Here is a 21,200-nt window from a genome sequence, read left to right as displayed (position 1 = left end):
TATATTGACGTTGTCAATGCTCCCTAGGCACTTCCTGGTATCTTCATGCGTGAGCATTTTGAACACAGGTTGTCCTTTCACTGGTGTCAGCTGCAGAAGATCACCTAAAACAATGATGTGTTTGCCACCAAATAACACATCATACTCTGTTTTGAGAACTTCTTGCATTCTCAAATGCACAAAGGCAAGCATGACATTGGAAACCATGCTTACTTCGTCAATGATAAGAAGTTTCATTTTCCTCAAGACTCTTGAAACTTCACAACAAGCATCTCCAGATAACTTGTGGTATTGTAATTTGTTATCATGCTCCACTGGCAGCATCAGTAGACGATGCAAAGTAATACCTTTAATGTTATGTGCTGCCAGTCCAGTTGGAGCGGTGACAACACAAGACAGCGATGACTCAGTCCTTTTCTGCAAATAATATGAAATTGCTTTAATGAGGAAACTTTTTCCAGTTCCCGCTTCTCCACTCATGTACAGTTGGACAGGCTTCAATGACGTACATGAGCACTCTTTCTTCTCATGACTTAATCCATGATCAATTTGGTGTGTAACTTCGTCATATATTTTCCTCTGCTCAACGTTGAGTTGTCTTTCCAAGTCTTCTAAGTTAACCGCATCCTCCTGAGCATGTGCCATGGCTCTTTCCACTTCAATCATGGCAGTGGCAGCTTCATTTTCGATAACTGATCCTCCTAGTGGATCCTGACTCAATGAAACAGAACTCTGACTGTCCTGAGAACTGTCTCTAGCAATCTCGGCTGCAATCGTTGCTTCCTGCTCGATTTCCGCATTCAACATTTCTAGATATTTGGGAAAAACAGGACATTCTATGGTCTCCTTGGCGGCATTGAAAGAGTCTTTGTAACAGAGGAAATCTCCAAGCAGTTCCTCTTCTGCATGCCAAGGCTTGAAAAGTTGCAAAAGTGCTAAATAGAAAAACTCTTTTCTTTCAGGAGATTCGCCACTCAATTTTCGATGGTTTACCAAGTGGCATTTTCTTTGCTTGACCAGACATCCCTCACTTCCAATTACAGCATACACTCCTTTATCAATATCTTCTTTGATGTTCCTCTTGAATATGTAATTTTGTAGAACCTCATACAGACAAACATTCTCGAGGTGACTGCATCTATTTGGATAATATGCATCCAACATGTTGGTCTTCAAAATATCTGTACTGTTTGGCTCCTTTTTCGCCAAATACTCAATTTCCCGTACATGTTTCAGAACTCGATTACGCGTTGCAGCAAGACCAAGACTCGCCCAAATGATACTCCTAGATTTGGCATAGAGACTTGCTGAAGATAACCGGTCAGAACATTCGTAAGCTCCGATTTCTCGATGCGACAACATCTTCAGACTGAAACTGTACAACTTCTTACTGAGGCTCTTTTCATGGGAAATGTCCTCCCACGTATCCTTCAATTCTGTCTTTTCTTTTTTGGTGATGTAAGATGTCACATACCGAGCCACAGCCATACAGTTATCAGCTACAAACTATATATCCATGTTAGCATTCCACATGGACAAAATCTCTGGGTTGTAGTCGTTGATGTACTTGGACTCTTCGTTTCTTTTCAAATTGTATGTATTTTTGGGTGATTTCCTCGTCACATTATGTCGCAGCGAAGACATCAAACTGTTCACTCTTCCTTTAGAAATCACCGGTCGTGGAAAGGCGAAACGACATTTTGTGTAGAACTTGTCCTTGTTTCTGAATTTACGACGACAGTACTTTCCACAACGATGGCTTTGGAAGCGTAAAACTTGTTCTCTTAGGCTTTTGTCTTCCTTTATGTTTGGAACAGCACATGTAGAATACTGTTCTATGAAACTCATCACTAAGTCATCCGGATCTGTTCCAAATTTGGGTGCATCTTTGATCCATAGCAGCATATGTATATGAGGAGCACCTCTTGCTTGGTACTCCTTTCTCCAGAAGAAATCCAACACCTCTCCAAGAGGTGGATTCTTCTTGTTCATGATGAAAGACATCATAGCTTCAAATCTATGATTGAAGTATCTGCATACATTCACTGGATCCAAAGAGCACAGTTCTCCCGGTGTCTTGAATTCGATATTTTTAATGTTTCCATTTGCCTCTTGTAGATATTCAAGTAAGTCTTCCCAGCCATACTCAGCACAGCTGAGAGTGAGGAACCATGTGGGAGTTCCTAAGTTCCTCAGCATACATTTTAAATCACTATGACGACTGTACCAGTACTCATTAGTACCACGCTGACACGCCATGAGATTAATCAGGTGAGAATCCAAAATCCTGTCTTGCACATCGACTTTATCCATAAAGTCCCTTGCCGAGATATTTTGCATCTGTACACCACTTTTCAAAATGTGGTTCACTGCATATGACAGTCCAGACAGATCACTTTCAAACAGTAGATGAAACAAATTGGGAATGCATTGACGAAACCTAGGATCTTCTGCATACAATCGTAAAGTCCGGTATTCAGAAGCAGGAATTTGATGAGGTCGCTCATCATATCTTCCTCCTTGACCTGTTGGAAATAGCTGTGGGAAACACCGAGCTTCCAAACTTTCGTCCCAAACACTAATGGGACTCCCTTTGGCTTGTTTCATTTGAAACAACTCAATAGCATTCCCCATGACTTCCTTGGAATGCAAAGGATGAACACTATAATGTTCATACATTTCTTCATTTTTAGAGGCTTCTACTTTCTCAATTTGTCCAGCACACAAATCGCTGTCCTCTTCTTCACTTACTTCCTCTACTGCCACATATACATTCGTGTAGTACTTATTGTTTTTCTTCAAATACAATGTTGCCTTTTTGACTTTCCTAACATCCACTAAATCTTGCCAGATTTTCTTACTCTTTGTCGGAACCCCATTAACTAGGATAACCAGAGGTTCCTCTTCCACTTTCTCTACTCCAATTGTATTAATGTTTTTCTTGAAATCTAGAGGCAAATAAACAACTCTTCCCTTTAATCCTGTAAATCTGATGGAGGCAATTTCCCTGTCTTTGGCTCCATTCGTACAATAGCCTGAAAGGGATGGACACTTTGAATCAAAATAGATTCATAAGTATTTAAATCCTTCAATTCAGAAGGAATCTCAACCACTTCCAGATTATTATGAACCGCTCAAGCAGGCATCTGGTTTTGATTTAATTTGTTACAACAATAAGTACACACATGTTGATCCGATCCCAAATCAAAACAATTTTCTACCATCAAGTATGTTGCGAAATCCTTCCATTCACTATTATTTTCCCTTTCACTTTTTGCATATAAATCCACTAACTTAGTCTGATTCTTATAATAAGTGCGTCGACAACACACACAAGTGAAATTAGGCCTCTCACTTGATTTTACCTGAAACGTGGCAATTTCCTTTTTGAAAATTATCTGTACTGGAAACCTGTACACTCTCTTCCACATTACCTTCTTCTTCTGGGTCAATTTCAACATTCTTCTCTTTACTTGCAAAGTAACATAACTCAATTTCTTCACAAATATTCTTCACATCTACTTCAGAACCATGCAAAAGAGCAGTGCATAATTCTTTAAGCATAATTGCTGGACTCTTAGCATAATACAACATTCTAACTAATTTCCTCACTTTATTATGAGGCACTGCTAGCATCCTGAAATGATGAAAAACACTCTGGCATACTCTCCTGGAAAGACAAGCCAGTGAATGACCATGCAAACCTGTCACTTCTCTCACTCTGCAAGGATCTAATTCTTGCAACAACTTCATTTTCTGTTTTAAAGTTTTCTTATTAAATGTCCGTACAAAATCACAAAGCAAATTGATGGAATCCTGTCGCACACTGCAAATACTACTACACTTCCAGGTGTACACTGGTCCCTTAGGACGTCTTCCTAAAACCTCATTACCTAACACCTCTTCTGCCTCTGTTGACACAAGTTTTTCTTTTTCAACCGGACAACCATCTTTCACCTCATATGCTCGACCACTGGTGTCAACTGCATGCACCAAATCATTATCCTGGAAATAACTCTCCTCATTAAAAAATGCCTCACAACTTGAACTATGCATCCATTCTCCTGAAAAAACTTCACAAAAATTACTACGATTAACTGTTCTCTTCCATCTACTATTTGTTTTGAAATCATAAATTACCTTGTTTAGTTTCCTAATTCTATTGATTATCAAAATAAATAACTTTCGCTTAATTTCGAATGCCTGATCAATAATTTTCTCAATGTTTCTCTTTCTCTTATAAAAACCACTTTCTGTTGACGTTTCTTAACATTTTTTAACAAATTGCCAATTATCCTGTTGCGAAACATTCGTCTACGAATGTCCCTAAACTGATTTTTCCTTCTACTACCATGCACAGAGTTATCTCCTGCTCTAGCAGTAACATTTTTGATTGGCCTTTCCTTTCCGTTTAAATTGGCTCTCTTTTTCTGGACTAAAACATGTTCTGTACTGATATTTTTTTTTCTGCAAATGTTTCTTATGAATGATTTCGTTGTCTTACCCGGAGGTTTCTTGGTGACTTGACGAGTTTTTATTGTAGAGGACTGCTGCAAGCATGTAGTAAGCTGCTGTCTTTGACGTTTTGTAGCCTTTCGGCTTCTTTGCTTGGATGGCATACTGTACTTTAGAAATGATCTGCAGTTGAATCTGTGGTAAAATATAATAAAAAATGTTATTAACCACTATTACCAGCGTATTTTTAAGACCCTTCCACCACTTTTGCGTCACTTTTAACATGGCTATGTAACTCAAAGAAACAAAGTCTAAATTTGCCAAGCACACATGGCGGCGTATTTACAAAGACTTTGCAGCACGGGGAAATGTCTTAAATTAAAATGGGAAAAATAACATCAAAGTGACTCAAAGGCCTTGTAAATATGCCTCAAGCAGCCTATGAAACTCTAGCAGTACATATCAAGAAACCTAATTGATTTCAAAAAACGTTTTTAAACACTTCAAGTAAATCACTTATTTACCCACATTCATGGGGAAGTGACTTAAAATGCCCTAACACACATGAAAGCATATTTTTAAAGCCCTTCCACCACTTTTGCGTCAATTTTAACATGGCTATGTAACTCAAAGAAACTAAATCTATTTGTAAAACACTTGACACAAAGCAACATTTTAAATACACAACTTTCTTCATAAATTTATCCCTAAAGCATAATATTCTCTATCTAAATTAAATGAATCTTTTCTCACCTTAGCAAATACTTTTTGAGTTTCAAAACAGTCTCAGACACACACCAATTTTTCTTTAGCAGAGCAAAGGCTATGCACTCCAGAGGCTGCCACCATCAATGGCACAGAAATGCTGTAATTCATAACACATATCTCTCATGTCACCCAATCACAACTCTTCCCTCACTTTTTTCAAATCAACACCCTTCCCCCCTCTGCCCTTTCTGCCTTTTTTTCCATAGCAACCACCTCCTGAAAGACCTGTCATGTTTACAAGTTCACACAACAATGTTTCAATTGAACTCTGAACTCTCAGTACACCTGCGTATCCAGTGCAATCTTTCATAAAATGATTTTTTCTTGACCATTCAAATTACATCTTTCAAAGAACTCATCCATGCACCCTAACTTTCTGTTTTCAGCAATCAAAATCCACCAATCACTGCTACTGAATCATTAGCACAGAAACTCCACACTTTTTTTCATTACATACTCCTACTATTTCAACTGCCATTTCATTCCCACACTTCATCTGACTGCAGCAGAACCTCCTCTCACCATGTTTTCTGTCTGGATTGTTGGACATAGTTACATCCACTGGGCTCAAAGGTATGCTGATAACAGAAATTCACACAACCTCAATTTACAAAATGTGGATATCAACTGGATTGGTCACAGAGGATTAAGATGTCACCAATTGATACCATTGGTGAAAACCTTTTTGCATTTGCCAAACCCTGACCTGTTAATTGTGCACTGTGGGGGAAATGACTTGGTTACTTTGACTGGGGTAGGTCTGGAAATGCTTTTAAAGGACACCTTTGAGCAATTGATGGCACTTTTTCCTCAAACTGCCTTGGTATATTCAAATATATGCCAAAGACAGAAATGGAAGTGGTCCAACCAATTTTGTCCACAAATTGAGAAATCGAGGAAGCATGTAAATAAGTCTGTTTCAGCTTACATGAGAGACCAAGGAATGGGCTCCATCTACAACAATAACTTGCGTTACTACATGCAAGATATCTACAGAGGAGATAGAGTTCACTTCTCAGATGAGGGGAACAGAGTTTTCATCCTGAATTTAAGACTATGTATTGGTACCTACTTATAAGTACCTAAATCTACCACATACCCAAAAGCTCTTCTCAGAGCTACCCTAACTATGATCACTGTAAACAAATTTTAAATGTAACTTTTTTTTTACAAATTTTCACGATTTACGCTTTCCGGATGCTACCCGGTACGCGCACCGGACGCTAACCCCGCACAAATTTGAAAAAAAATGTTTTTTTCGCACATATGGGCCTCCTCAGCCACCCTCAGAAAACCTAGAGGGTCAGGATACGTCTACCGTGCCCCCTTCTACACATTCTGAACATTATTTGCCCTCCATCTTGTATCTCAATTCTACCGAAACACAAAATGGAGGACTCCCGTAACGCTTCCGGTTCGCGTACCGGGGCGCGCACCGGGAAGCGCTCGCTTAAAAAAGGTGGGAAAGTAATTCACAGAAAAACCACTGGAGACACTTTCACCAAATATAGATTAGCTCATACTACATACCAATCCCTACCATTTTCACAAATTTGTTTGGAATTCCATTTAGCCATTTAGCCTGTAGACCTCTCTAAATACCCTGAGGTAAATTACTTCACAAAACACATCTGAAGTGTTGGAATTGACAACCAATTAAAATGTTACTTTCATTTTCTACTTTTTTTACCTAACATTTCATTGGTTATGTACCTGAATATATATAAAGAAAGAGAGAGAAACACAGCCATTTTGACTACTACTTCCTGAAGTACATTCCAAGAGCATTTTCACTGACAACTTAAACTTGTTTTTAAAAGGTAAGATGTTATTTTGAAAACTGAAGTATATTGTGCACTTTAAGTTAATATGGAAAACTTTTTCTGATAGTTATATACTATCCCTCTGTAATAGTTATAGATTTAGATAGACTTCTCTGTTATAGTTATGGATGGATTTAGGTTTGTCTTGTATAATTATGAATCTACTAAGGTTTCATCACATACACATTTTTATATTTCTACTACCAGTCTGATACCATACACTGCCCAAAGATAAATTCACTGTTAAATTAATCCCAACAGTGCCCTATCTCTACTGATATATATATATTTTTTATGCAAATTTCAGGCAAAATGGAAGGAGAACAAAAAGTGTCATTTGAAATTGTCCTTGAAGAGACCAATCAAGAAAACATTGAACCAAATGACATTGAATTCATGGATGAATCACAGGACCATGAACTACTACAATGTGTACAATCTGTAGATTTCCTCCTTCAAAATGAGGACATTTCAGACACTCAATGTAGCAAGTTATGTTCACTGAAAATGACGACATTTCGGACAGTCAAATGTTAGACGTTCTATTAAATTTTGAAAAACAACCACAAAAATAAAAAAAACAAAAATAAAAACAACAAAACGAACAATCAATAAACATACAATATTTGAAAAGTCTATCATTCTTTTTTCCTCATAGTACGCTCCCCGGACCGCTTCCTAGAGCGCGTACTGGGCGCTCCCCACGCAAAAAAACGATTTTTTTTTTTTTTTGCCCCGCGGAGCCTTTTTAAAGCCTCCACATCAAACCTAGGGGGTCAGGATGATCTACTATGCCGGCTTATGGTCATTTCCCCCTTTGTTTTGGCCTCCTCTTGTCTCTTGATCCTACCGAGAGACAAGATGGCGGCCACTCCGGACTGTTTAGAATGTTGACAGACACCGGAGTTCCGTTACGCGTCAGGTACGCGAACCGGGGCGCTAACCGGGGCGCGCTTAGAGATATATATATTTTTTTTAACGTTAATTTCTCAAAATCCACTGGAGCACATATATTGAGACCTAGCAAAGGCACATCGGGCAAACAATATCTACAATTTTGCCAAGTTTCATGTAAATCCATTCAGCCGTTCGAGCTAAAAGTGAGTCCAACCGCCCTATGGAAAATTGCATGGGAAAAACACGTTTTGGGACCCCTTTTTTCTCGGCCCCCCCTTGACAAACCCCCCCAAATTTTCAGGGACTGCTCAGAAACAAAATGTGCCATTTTCCTGCAAATTTCAGCCAATTCCGTCCACAAACGCCAAAGTTATTAGACATAGAATTTTCAAAAATCCCATAGAGAAAAAATCCTAACTATATATACCTACTGGCGACCGCCAGTAGGTAATATATATATATATATATATATATATATATATATATATATATATATATATTACCTACTGGCAGTCGCCAGTAGGTATATATAGTTAGGATTTTTTCCCTATGGGATTTTTGAAAATTCTATGTCTAATAACTTTGGCGTTTGTGGACGGAATTGGCTGAAATTACCTACTGGCGGTCGCCAGTAGGTATATATAGTTAGGATTTTTTCCCTATGGGATTTTTGAAAATTCTATGTCTAATAACTTTGGCGTTTGTGGACGGAATTGGCTGAAATTTTCAGGAAAATGGCACATTTTGTTTCTGAGCAGCCCCTGAAAATTTTGGGGGGGTTCGTCAAGGGGGGGCCGAGAAAAAAGGGGGGTCCCAAAACGCGTTTTTCCCATGTTAATTTCCATAGGGCGGTTGGCCTCACTTTTAGCCCGAACGGCTGAATGGATTTGCACGAAACTTGGCAAAATTGTAGGGACTGGTAGCCCGATGTGCCTTTTGTAGGTCTCAATATATGTGCTCCAGTGGATTTTGAGAAATTAACGTTTAAAAAAAGATATATATCTGTAACAGCGGACCGGGCAGCGGCCCAGGACGCGTACTTGTCGCGCAACGGAGCTTTGTGAAGCGAAGCTGATTGGTTCTCCGGCGTCTGTCAACATTCCAAACAGTCCGTAGCGGCCGCCATCTTGTCTCTCGGTAGGATCGAGAGACAAGAGGAGGTCAAAACAAAGGGGGAAATAACTATAAGGGGGCATAGTAGATCCTCGCTGACCCCCTAGGTTTGATGTGGAGGTTTTAAAAGGGCCCCACGGGGCAAAAAAAAAAAATAATAATAATAATCGAACGGCTGAATGGATTTGCACAAAACTTGGCAAAATATTAGGGACTGGTAGCCCGATGTGCCTTTGCTAGGTCTCAATATATGTGCTCCAGTGGATTTTAAGAAATTAACATTCAAAAAAAGATATATATCTGTAACAGCGCTCCGCTTCGCGTAACGGAGGTTTGCGAAGCTGATTGGTCATTCTGTCACTGGGCTATAGTTGGGCTACATCTGGCTGATATTTGGGCTACATTTGTTTTTTTGTGTGTCTGGCGGCCATCTTTGGGCTACATTGGGCTACATTGGGCTACATTTGGGCTCCAACATATATATAGGCCAATGTAGCCCAATATATATTTTTCAAAGTTAATTTTCGTAAAAACCACTGGAGCATATATCTTGAGACATAGCAAAGGCACATCGGGCTACCAGTCCCTACAATTTTGCCAAGTTTCGTGGAAATCCATTCAGCCGTTCGAGCTAAAAGTGAGTCCAACCGCCCTATGGAAATGAAGGAAATGAATGGGTAATTTGTAATTAGCAAATAGCTCATCGCAAACTAGGAATGGTAAAGAATCGCTATTTATTCCTTAAAGTTCGCTATTTAGGAAATGCAAAAAACTTTGATGATACATATGGCGGTTCATCTCTAACAAGATAAGAAGCATAGGGATACATTTATGATGACTGGCGCATCACCAGGGATGTGTTAGTCATTCTGTGCCGCTGTTCCGTCACCTATGGTGTGCTGCATTTACAATGCGGCGCATCATGGGGCAAAAACAGCACAGATGTGTGATGTATCTGTGCCGTAAAGGTGGCGCATTGCTGGAGTTGTATCGCAAGTGTGATGAAGCTCCAGCAAGGGTCGGGGGTGCCCCTGTCGCATGGTTTCTGTTCTCACACAGAACTGTGGACAGAGGATTGGAACCTCGGCGAATTAGGGTGTCCCAAAACTCACGTTAGTAATCAAAAACTCCTTAGCAAGCTAGGTACAGTGTCACATTGGATATAACAAACTCTCAATGTTTAGACAATCCAGAATATGAACTTATAGTACCTCAGGATACGTGGAACTCATGAACAGTCGGTCGTTATATATTTCTTAGAAACCAGAACATGGAGTTAAGAAGAACACATGTGTATTTGAAATGTTTATTTACTAATGCCGTCTTCACAGGCGTAGTATCTTAGATAATACAAGTACACATATTATCAGTAGCAAAATTACCAGCATAGTTACTAGTACATAAAAAGCAAATGGTGATAGTATGTTAACATGCTGTAAATGAATAAGAGTTAGCAACACTTATAAGCAGCCGCGGGCCGTGGAGGGAGTTACGGTGGGGCAGGGAGGCGGGGAGGGGGAGGGGCAAGGTAGAGAGGGCTCCACCCTGCTTCTCCCCCTCCCCGCCTCCCTGCCTCACCGTAACTCCCTCCACGGCCCGCGGCTGCTTATATCTCACCCTCCCTAATACACATATTATATTATTTGCTAAGAAGGTCTCTTTGTGTTGGTTTAGGGCGTGCCCATACTTTAGTGTCTTAGATTTGAAGGAATCACATCAGCATACACCAGCTCTCTCTTCATGTGAGCCGCATCAACTGTTGTGTATGTGTGTTCGGCAAAGCAATATAAAACCCGCCTCATGCCCAGAATTGGCAGAAGTTGCACTTATGTTATGAGTATGAAGTCGTGGAGATCAGACCTCATAACAATTCTGTATCGTGTTGTTCTTGAAACTTTAGCACTCGCTGTACAGATATAGTTTAACAAGCAAAGCAGATAGTAGAGCAATAACATATTATTCTCATGTAAACCACGATGAACTACTAGGTGGAAAGCTAAAGCAACAACTAAGTGTCGTGTGCAGAAGTTGCAAAAAAGGAAAAATGGCGTTTAAACCGGTAATGAGCCCATGCTAACTTAACACGGTGTAAAGATATCCAGGACCTAGATGACACCTCCCCATGATCCGGAAACGAACTGAATAAGATAATAGAAGTGCCATCTCATGAGAGCAGATTGCAAGTTTATATGTGGACGGTCCGCAAGGTAAAGCATTAAAAACTAGGAAAATTTAATGCTAAAGAAAAATAAAACAGCCAAGTACTTTATCGAGTCTTAAGCCAATAGGCAAGGTAAATAATAAAAACTTGACAAATAAGTCAATGAATTGTCAATGAAATGCTAGTACTCAGCATATCAAACATGAAAAAGGTCTATGACATAACTGTGTATGCAAAATAAGCTGCAACAGCCTCCAATAGGAAGTCACCGTCTTCATCCGAAAACAGTTCAGCCATCCAATTTAAAAGCGGAAAAGAACATACGTGCTCTCCCAGCACCGGATCCTCTATCACCATCAGAGGACAGCTCGGTGGGTTTTCAAGAAAGCTCTGTTCCAAGAAAGACTGTGCTGCCGCCAGTAAATTCCAGGGACCAAGTAGTCCATGCATCAATGCCACAGCCATAATCCTTTCGCCAGGACAAACCAACTCGTGAGTAATGATAGGAGTCATCAGCTGATTAAAGTCGACGTCAGGAGAAACCGGTCCGCAGAGACACAAATCAATGGCCCAATCGAAATCACAGGTCAGGCAGTGAAATACAGGCTGGACACAGGTGAAGTAGGAGAATCGAAAAGATAATCCATATGCCGTGCTTAATATCGCCAACGGCATTGTGCCATAATATTCTAGCATGCGATTGCGGAACAGTGTCAGCAGTTGCAGGGTGGGAGGTTGCATAGGAGGGACATCCATATTTAAAAATGTAAAAAAGCACAAGAGCGTCCGCTGGTAATGCAAGTAAAAATGCCAATCCACGAACCAGAGTGGAGAAAATAGAATGAAAGGAAGCAGGGATGAGTCCAAAGATTTTCTCAAATGAAGTCACGAGACCACTGGTAACAACTTTAAAAAAGTGTGCCAGGGACTTTGCGGAGGATGCGTTAAAGATAGTCGGAACCATCTTGCTGAATTTGAAAGGCAAATCTGAATTGAAAAGTGTTTGCACCTCTGTACGGGTGTTCGCTATGTGAAGCACGAAAGTTTCACGGGCCGAACTCAAGGCCACCTCTCTCTGAGACAAAAGAGCTCTTATTCTTGCCATGCCTTTGAAATCTGTCCCAAGGTTGGTATTTGTGGCCAGATTGAAAACTCCCTATGTTCATGTGTGGGAGGAAATAGAACATTTCTGCAGCAAATAACCCGTTCACTTACTGTTACGATAAAAGGAATACTTTTAATTAACTCAGAACAATCTTCATTATTGAGCATCAAATAACTACCATTTTCCAACAACTTGAACGTGGGGATGATAGCAGGAACTGGCGTGCCTTGCAACACGCAAGCCATATTTGGTCGGTGTTTGTTGCATGAACCGTGTAACTGTATGTGCCTACACATTAGTGAATGATCTGGCGTCTCAGTGCATTCCTCTCCATTCAGATAAACTTCTTGATCATCTTTGAAACATCTGTATGTGTATGGAAGCGACCAGACCTCATGAAGAAAAGCACTACCTAAAGGTTCATAACGACCTATTGGTATATATTTCATACAATTTGAAAACTTATATAAAGCAAAAGGCAGCGTTATTAAACCGTGGATAAGGCACGTTGCCAAAAAACCCGCAATCCTCTGCTGATGATGTCACTGAGCATGTCATGAATGATGTAATATGTGACATCATCAGCAGTGGATTACGGGTAATAGTATCTCTAGTTTACTCCCCTATAGCTGTCTTTCTTTTAACATAAGTGTCTGTTTCCTTCCCTTATACTTACTGTTTTTGGTTCGCTTCCGGTTCGCGTACCGGGGAGCGAACTGGGAAGCGAACTAAGAGAAATAGAGGTTGGCACAGTTCCAAATATTGTACCAATTTTTTAATAACGGGGAGGTAGTTCTGAAAAGAACTTTTTTTTTTATTTTTCAGAACATTTTTTTACTTTTTTTGAATTTTTCTGAACAGTTTTATATTTTTTGGGGTTTTTCTTGGAGGGGGCAATGAAAACGATTCATTGTAAAGGGCTCAACAGGAGCAACAAAACAAAAAAAAGAAGTATTTATTATTTTGGGCGTTTCGTACAAACTTGCATATGATAGTCAATAGCTCTGTTGATCAGAGTGATGCTTTTTTCTCCGTAGGAAATGAATCCATCGCAAAATACGCAGATGTGTTTTACATCACCAAATCTCATTTGTATATTTGGCACCATCTCCCTGCCCTCTGGTCCCGTTACTTCCGGTACAACAGATCTTCTGGCCATAATAGGGAGATTATCTAGGTCGTTCCGAAACTGTGCAGCACTGTAGTTGTTAGGATGCCACCTAGTCATATGGCGATGCATTGTGTAGTTTCCGAAACTGTATTTTTTGTCGGTCCCTCTGGACAGTCTATCTTGACATATAAGGCAAGTTACGTATCTTGCATTTACTTTTTTCTGACCTTTGGGAATTTAAAAAAATTGCCAAATGAAGTTTTCTTTCCGGTGAGACGTCCTGGGCTGCTCAGGCAAAAACTGCCTCTCTTCGTGCTCGTCCTCCTGTTCCTCTTCTTCCTCTCCTTGTTGAATTATAACTTGAGCAGGTGGTCCACTCTTCCTTGGATGTGGTGGAGGTGGTGGGGAAGCACCAGCTGAAGCTACTAAAGAAGCCATTGCTCAGTGATCACAAAGGGTCTTTCTCTCACAATGATGAAAGTCAGAGTGAGGAAAGAAGGAGGGATTTTCATCATTTGGGAAAAACAAGAGTTCTCAACCAATCAAAAGTGTTCATTTTAGATTATATGACCTAGTCTTACATCATTAGGAAACCAAAAGTGAAATGAACCAATGAAAAGTGTTATTACCAAGTCACATGACTTGCTGTGTTTACGTTAAGCGCTTTGCAGGGCCTCCCGGTTTGCTTCCAGAAACCTGCGCTTTGCGACTCGCTTCGCGTACCAGTTCGCTAACGTTGTACGTCATATGACGTATCACGCGACAACGTGAAACGTCATGCGGACGGGAGGCGTCACGATGTTGTTTTCTAACGCGGCACTTGCGGTAAAGAAACGTTTACCGGCTCGCGGTCTATTTCGCGGCATCAAGGTCAGCTAACGGGAAGCTTCCCGATTCGCGAAGCGGGAACGAAGAAAAAAAAATATTTAAAAAAAAAATTATTCATAAACATATAAAATATATTTTGGGATTTAAAGAAGAATACATTTTACAGCTACAGATATTAGCTGTTAAAAAACCAATGAAATTCACAGAAAAAACCATAGGTTATAGACCATATATAGTTAGGAATTAGCATTTACAAAACCTTGAAAATTCACTGAAAAAACCATAGGTTATAGACCATATATAGTTAGGAATTAGCATTTAGAAAACCTTATTTTACTCACACAAAACCATTGAAATTCCATATATAGTTAGTTGCACTAACTATATATCGCGCACCCGCAATCCACTGCTGATGATGTCACATATTACATCATTCATGACATGGTCAGTGACATCACTGATGACATCACTGATGACATCTCAAATTACATCACTGATGACATCACTGATGACATCTCAAATGACATCACTGATGACATCATGACACACCAATACCAGTTACTACATAAGCACTCACTGATTCCTACGTCTACACACACATTCACTCATTCACCCATACAATCACTCATACATACAGTCACTTATTATTACAACACTATCATATGCACTCATACACCTATGCAGACAGTCACACACTGCCACTCATCCATGGAGTTACTCACACACCAAGCCAGTCCTGTAAAGAATCAATCACACTTCCATTTCTTCATCTATACAGTTAAACACAGAACACCATACTTCAGTGACATCACTGATGACATCACTAATGACATCTGAAATGACATCACTGATGACATCTCAAATGACATCACTGATGACATCATGACACACCAATACCAGTTACTACATACACACTCACTGATTCGTACGTCTACACACACATTCACTCATTCACCCATACAATTACTCATACATACAGTCACTTATTATTAGAACACTATCATATGCACTCATACACCTAGTCAGTCCTGTGAAGAATCAATCACACTTCGATTTCCTCATCTATAGTTAAACACAGAACACCATACTTTTCACACATATACTAACACATACTTACTCTCTTATACAATCACTGATACAAGTACACATTGATATGCACAGAGTCACACACCTCCCAGCCAGCCACACACACACTCAGTCTTCCATACATCCAGTCATTCTTCAATATGTAAAACGTATTTAAACTTTACAAAAACACACAGACACTAGATGATGTCATCAGTGATGTCATTTGAGATGTCATCAGTGATGTCATCAGTGATGTCACTGACCATGTCATGAATGATGTAATATGTGACATCATCAGCAGTGGATTGCGGGTGCGCGATATATAGTTAGTGCAACTAACTATATATGGAATTTCAATGGTTTTGTGTGAGTAAAATAAGGTTTTCTAAATGCTAATTCCTAACTATATATGGTCTATAACCTATGGTTTTTTCAGTGAATATATATATATATATGCAGGTCAGTGTTACACGTAACACACGCTCTCAGTGGCAGCCAAAAAACGCTAGACAGAATCGGGCCAAGGGTGTTTAATCATCTGCTACATGTTTCGGCTTCTCACAAGCCTTGATCACGCAAACGATACATTGTGCACAAAGTTTAAATAAAACAAATCATAGTAATAGAAATGAGACTGCTCAACGCAATGATAGCAGACATCTTGTAAGGGCTTGACAATGCAACTCAAGACAATAACCAGGGAGAACCTTGATGAAGTAAAATACATAGCTCAAAGCCACAGTTTTCGGAATTGATATTAAGTCATATCATATCACAAATTAAATTAAAACTGTTCACGAACGTGAGCTACAATTAGCGGCGTCAAAAGTCATAAATGAAAATAAAGGAAACGCAAAGCGTTCCTTAATGTTATGCAACTTGAGACAATCTTAACAACTCACATTGTACAAATACATGGCAAATAAACAGTCAGAGAAAGTCTATAACGGTCGTCCATCCAGACAGAAAAGTGACTTGTGCTGTCTCTGTTATTAAAGAGACAGCGCCGAATTGCAGTGGCGCTTAGGGCATGTCCTGTAAATTGACGGACATGGTGAAAGCATGCAAGTCATAGGCAAGTGCCAGGGTGCCAAGAAGAGACAGAACCCAGGTGGATACGGGCCGATTGGAAGGCCTAATGCTATGAGTAAAAACGAACGAAAGTATTTGCAGAGCAGTGCTGCAATCCCAGGTGGTCAAGTTAGTGGAGATCTGGTCTATATATCATGCCCATTTCTCGCGTGGCAGTCTGTGATGTGTTCAGTGATGCCCAAGTGGGCGTGCTCTTAAAGTGTAGGCAGGAAAATGGTGACTGGTAAGCCCTGTGCCAAGTGCTGTGAAGGGCTAGTTTCCAAGAGTGCTCTGTAAAAAAGAGAGCAATGTTAAAATCATACATGACAACATCATGTACACATATTCATAAACAAGTTCAAACAACATGGAGAGATGAAGTAACAGTACACATGAAAGGACAGAGAAGGACTGCAGAATTAGAGGTAATCATCTTTAAGATGAACAGCAAGTTCCTCATCGTAATTCAGCCCTCCCGGCGCCTTGGTGTGAAAGGAAATGATGTATTTAGATTCCATCTGCCTCAATTTGAGTAATCTATTACCGCCCCTGGGATTCCTGATAACTTGTTCTAAGATGAAGAATTTCATCAGCGAGGGATTGGAAAAATGATGTTTAGTGAAATGTCTGGCCACTGGGTATTTGATGTCTTTATATATTATGGCGCGGTAGTGTTCAAGAATGCATTTTTTGGCATGTGCGATGGTACTGCCAATATACCATAGTCTGCAGGGACAAACAATGACGTAGACTACGAACATGGTATTACAAGTGAGGAATTGATTGATTTCTTTAGTGACCCCGTTGTATGTGGCCTTCTTACTCGAGGTGCTGTAACGGCAGGCCTTGTAATGGCCACATGTAAAAAACCCTTTAAGGCCAAGGTCCTGGCTATTAGGGTAAGCCGTTATGTCACTGTGAACACACAAGTCCCTGATGTTGCTACCTTTCCTATAAGTGATGCTTGGCCTGTCTGCAATGAGATGGCCAATGGTAGTGTCACTTTTTAGGATGTTCCAATTCTTGGCTACAATTCTGTGTATTTTGTTTGATTCTCTGTTGTAAGAGAGAATGAGTCGTGTGTTATTTTCTTCACACCCCGTCTCTTCTGAGGGTTCATTGCGCAAGATGTCATTGCGTGCAACGGAGTCAGCCCTAATTTTCGCTTTCTTAAGAACCCAGGCAGGATAATTCCTGAGCCTGAAGCGTTCCATCATTTCGGAAGCAGCTTGTTGGTAGCTGGTTTCCGTATTGCAGTTTCTTTTTGCCCTCAACAGTTCACCGTACGGAATGCTCCATTTGAGCGGTTCTGGGTGACTGCTGAGGGCATGAAGAATACTGTTGCCAGCGGTAGCTTTTCTAAAGAGAGAGGTGTCAATGGTGTTATCCTTGATGTCAATTCTGACATCCAGATATTCTGCCGTCTCCCTGCTGATGTTGCTGGTAAGTCTGATGTTGTAATTATTGTTGTTCAGGATGTCAATAAAGCACAAGGCTTCAGCTTCTGTGCCCTTCCAAACCATGAAGAGGTCATCGATATACCTCCACCATGTGACAACGTGGCCAATGTGTTCCGTTAACGATGGGTCCGTGAAGATCGTCTGCTCCCAATGCTCCATGAAAAGATTTGCGAAGCTTGGGGCAAAACACGAACCCATCGCGGTGCCAATCTCTTGTTTGTAGATGGTACCATCAAATAAAAAGAAGTTATTCATCAGACTAAATTCCATCATTTCGAGGAGCATTTTACTATGCTCCCTGAAACGTAATGGGCGTCCCTCAAGAAAATTCTTACACGCGTCCAACACTTGTTTGTGGTCTATGATGGTGTAAAGAGCTTGAACATCCATGGTGATGAGTAGAAAATTCTCATCCCAGGCGAGGTTATGGAGTTTGGACAAAAAATCTTTGGTGTCTTTGACATAGCTAGTCAAACCCTGGACCCATTCCCTAAGATAGTGGTCCACGTATTTGGAAACGTGCTCTGCCACACTCCCTCTGGAAGATACAATGGGTCTACCAGGGGGTTGTTCCTTGTTTTTATGGATTTTGGGGAGTAAATACAACACAGGTAGGATCGGGTTATTGTTTTTCAAAAATCTATACTCCTCCCATTCCAAAATACCCTTATCCTTCCACCCACTTAGTTTGTCCCACAGTTCGATTATGCTCTTATTGTAGAGTTCAAAAGTGGTGGTGGTATAGTAGTCGCCTTCCGACAGTTGTCTCAGAGCCTCTGACACATATTGCTCCCTGTCCATAATAACAATGTTCCCCCCTTTGTCAGCGGGGCATATGACAATAGATTTGTCTTCTGTAAGAGATTTCAGAGCTCTCCTCTGATTGAATGTCAAGTTGCGTGATCAAGGCTTGTGAGAAGCCGAAACATGTAGCAGATGATTAAACACCCTTGGACCGATTCTGTCTAGGGTTTTTTGGCTGCCACTGAGAGCGTGTGTTACGTGTAACACTGACCTGCATTGGATTTCCGGTGTGCTCGACCGGAGTACACGCCACCTCCCGAGGGGCCTCCAGCAACCCGCAGAGCAACCGTTGGCATATATATATATATATATATATATATATATATATATATATATATATATATATATATTCACTGAAAAAACCATAGGTTATAGACCATATATAGTTAGGAATTAGCATTTACAAAACCTTGAAAATTCACTGAAAAAACCATAGGTTATAGACCATATATAGTTAGGAATTAGCATTTACAAAACCTTATTTTACTCACACAAAACCATTGAAATTCCATATATAGTTAGTTGCACTAACTATATATCGCGCACCCGCAATCCACTGCTGATGATGTCACATATTACATCATTCATGACATGGTCAGTGACATCACTGATGACATCACTGATGACATCACTGATGACAACATCCAGTGACTGTATGTTTCTGTAAAGTTAAAATATGTCTTACATATTGAAGAATGAGTGGAAGTATAAGTGTCTGGACGAAGGATTTAGTAGGTGCATGACTGAATGTATGAGTGAGTGATTAAATGTGTCTCACTGAGTGCATGGGTTAGTGACTAAACTGTCTTAATTTGTGCATCATTATGTCTGTTGTTCTGTAAACTGCTGCATGTGTTGATCAGTAGCTATATGAGTAACTATATGGGTTATTGATTGATTGTCCAAGTATTTGTATGGGAGACTGAGTGTGTGTGTGGCTGGCTGGGAGGTGTGTGACTCTGTGCAGATCAATGTGTACTTGTATCAATGATTGTATAAGAGAGTAAGTATGTGTTAGTATATGTTTGAAAATGTAAGGTGCTCTATGTTTAACTGTATAGATTAGAAAATGGAAGTGTGATTGATTCTTTACAGGACTGACTAGGTGTGTGAGTAACTCCATGGATGAGTGGCAGAGTGTGAGTGTCTGTATAGGTGTATGAGTGCATATGATAGTGTTGTAAAGATGAGTGATTGTATGTATGAATGATTGTATGGGTGAATGAGTGAATGTGTGTGTAGACATAGGAATCAGTGAGTGTGTATGTAGTAACTAGTATTGGTGTGTCAATGGTTTCAAAAATTATACTCTGTATTTAACACTGGGTGTAACAGAGGTTATATTAAAATGTGAGGAGATGCATTGTATTGTCACATGAATGATATCATCAGTGATGTGGTCATTGATGTCAAATGAGATGTCATCAGTATTGTCATCAGTGATGTCATTTGAGATGTCATCAGTGATGTCACTGACCATGTCATGAATGATGTAATATGTGACATCATCAGCAGTGGATTGCGGGTGCGCGATATATAGTTAGTGCAACTACCTATATATGGAATTTCAATGGTTTTGTGTGAGTAAAATAAGGTTTTGTAAATGCTAATTCCTAACTATATATGGTCTATAACCTATGGTTTTTTCAGTGAATTTTCAAGGTTTTGTAAATGCTAATTCCTAACTATATATGGTCTATAACCTATGGTTTTTTCAGTGAATTTCATTGGTTTTTTAAAAGCTAATATCTATACCTGTAAAATGTATTCTTCTTTAAATCCAAAAATATATTTTATATGTTTATTAATAACTTTTTTTTTTAATATTTTTTTTTTCTTCGTTCCCGCTTCGCGAATCGGGAAGCTTCCCGTTAGCTGACCTTGATGCCGCGAAATAGACCGCGAGCATATAAACGTTTCTTTACCGCAACTGCCGCGTTAGAAAACAACATCATCACGCCTCCCGTCCGCATGACGTTTCGCGTTGTCGTGTGATACGTCATATGACGTGCTACGTTAGCGAACTGGTACGCTTACCGAGTCGCAAAGCACAGGTTTCTGGAAGCAAACCGGGAGGCCCTGCAAAGCGCGTAACGTAAACACAGCAGGTCATGTGACTTGGTAATAACACTTTTCATTGGTTCATTTCACTTTTGGTTTCCTAATGATGTAAGAAGCTTCCCGTTAGCTCAATTTGATGCCGCGACCCGGTCCGCGAACCGGTAAACGTTCCGTTAGCGCAACTGCCACGTTAGAAATCATTATCGTGACGCGTCGCGGAAGCGTGACGTATCACGTTGTCGTGTAATGCGTCTTATGACGCGCCGCGTTAGCGCACCCGGAAGTGCTCCTGGGCGCGGACCGATGCGCGAAACGCAGCTCCCCGGAAGCGATCCACGGCGCGTCGCGTAAGCGCGACGTATCGCGTTACCGCGTAATGCGTCTTATGACGTACCGCGTTAGCGCACCCGGAAGTGCTCCGGGGCGCGGACCAAGGCGCGAAGTGCAGCGACCCGGAAGCTATCCGGGGCGTGTT

The sequence above is a fragment of the Lissotriton helveticus genome, chromosome 11 (genome assembly GCF_964261635.1).
Source record: "Lissotriton helveticus chromosome 11, aLisHel1.1, whole genome shotgun sequence".
Classification (NCBI taxonomy): Eukaryota; Metazoa; Chordata; class Amphibia; order Caudata; family Salamandridae; genus Lissotriton; species Lissotriton helveticus.
This window is presented reverse-complemented; position numbering follows the sequence as displayed.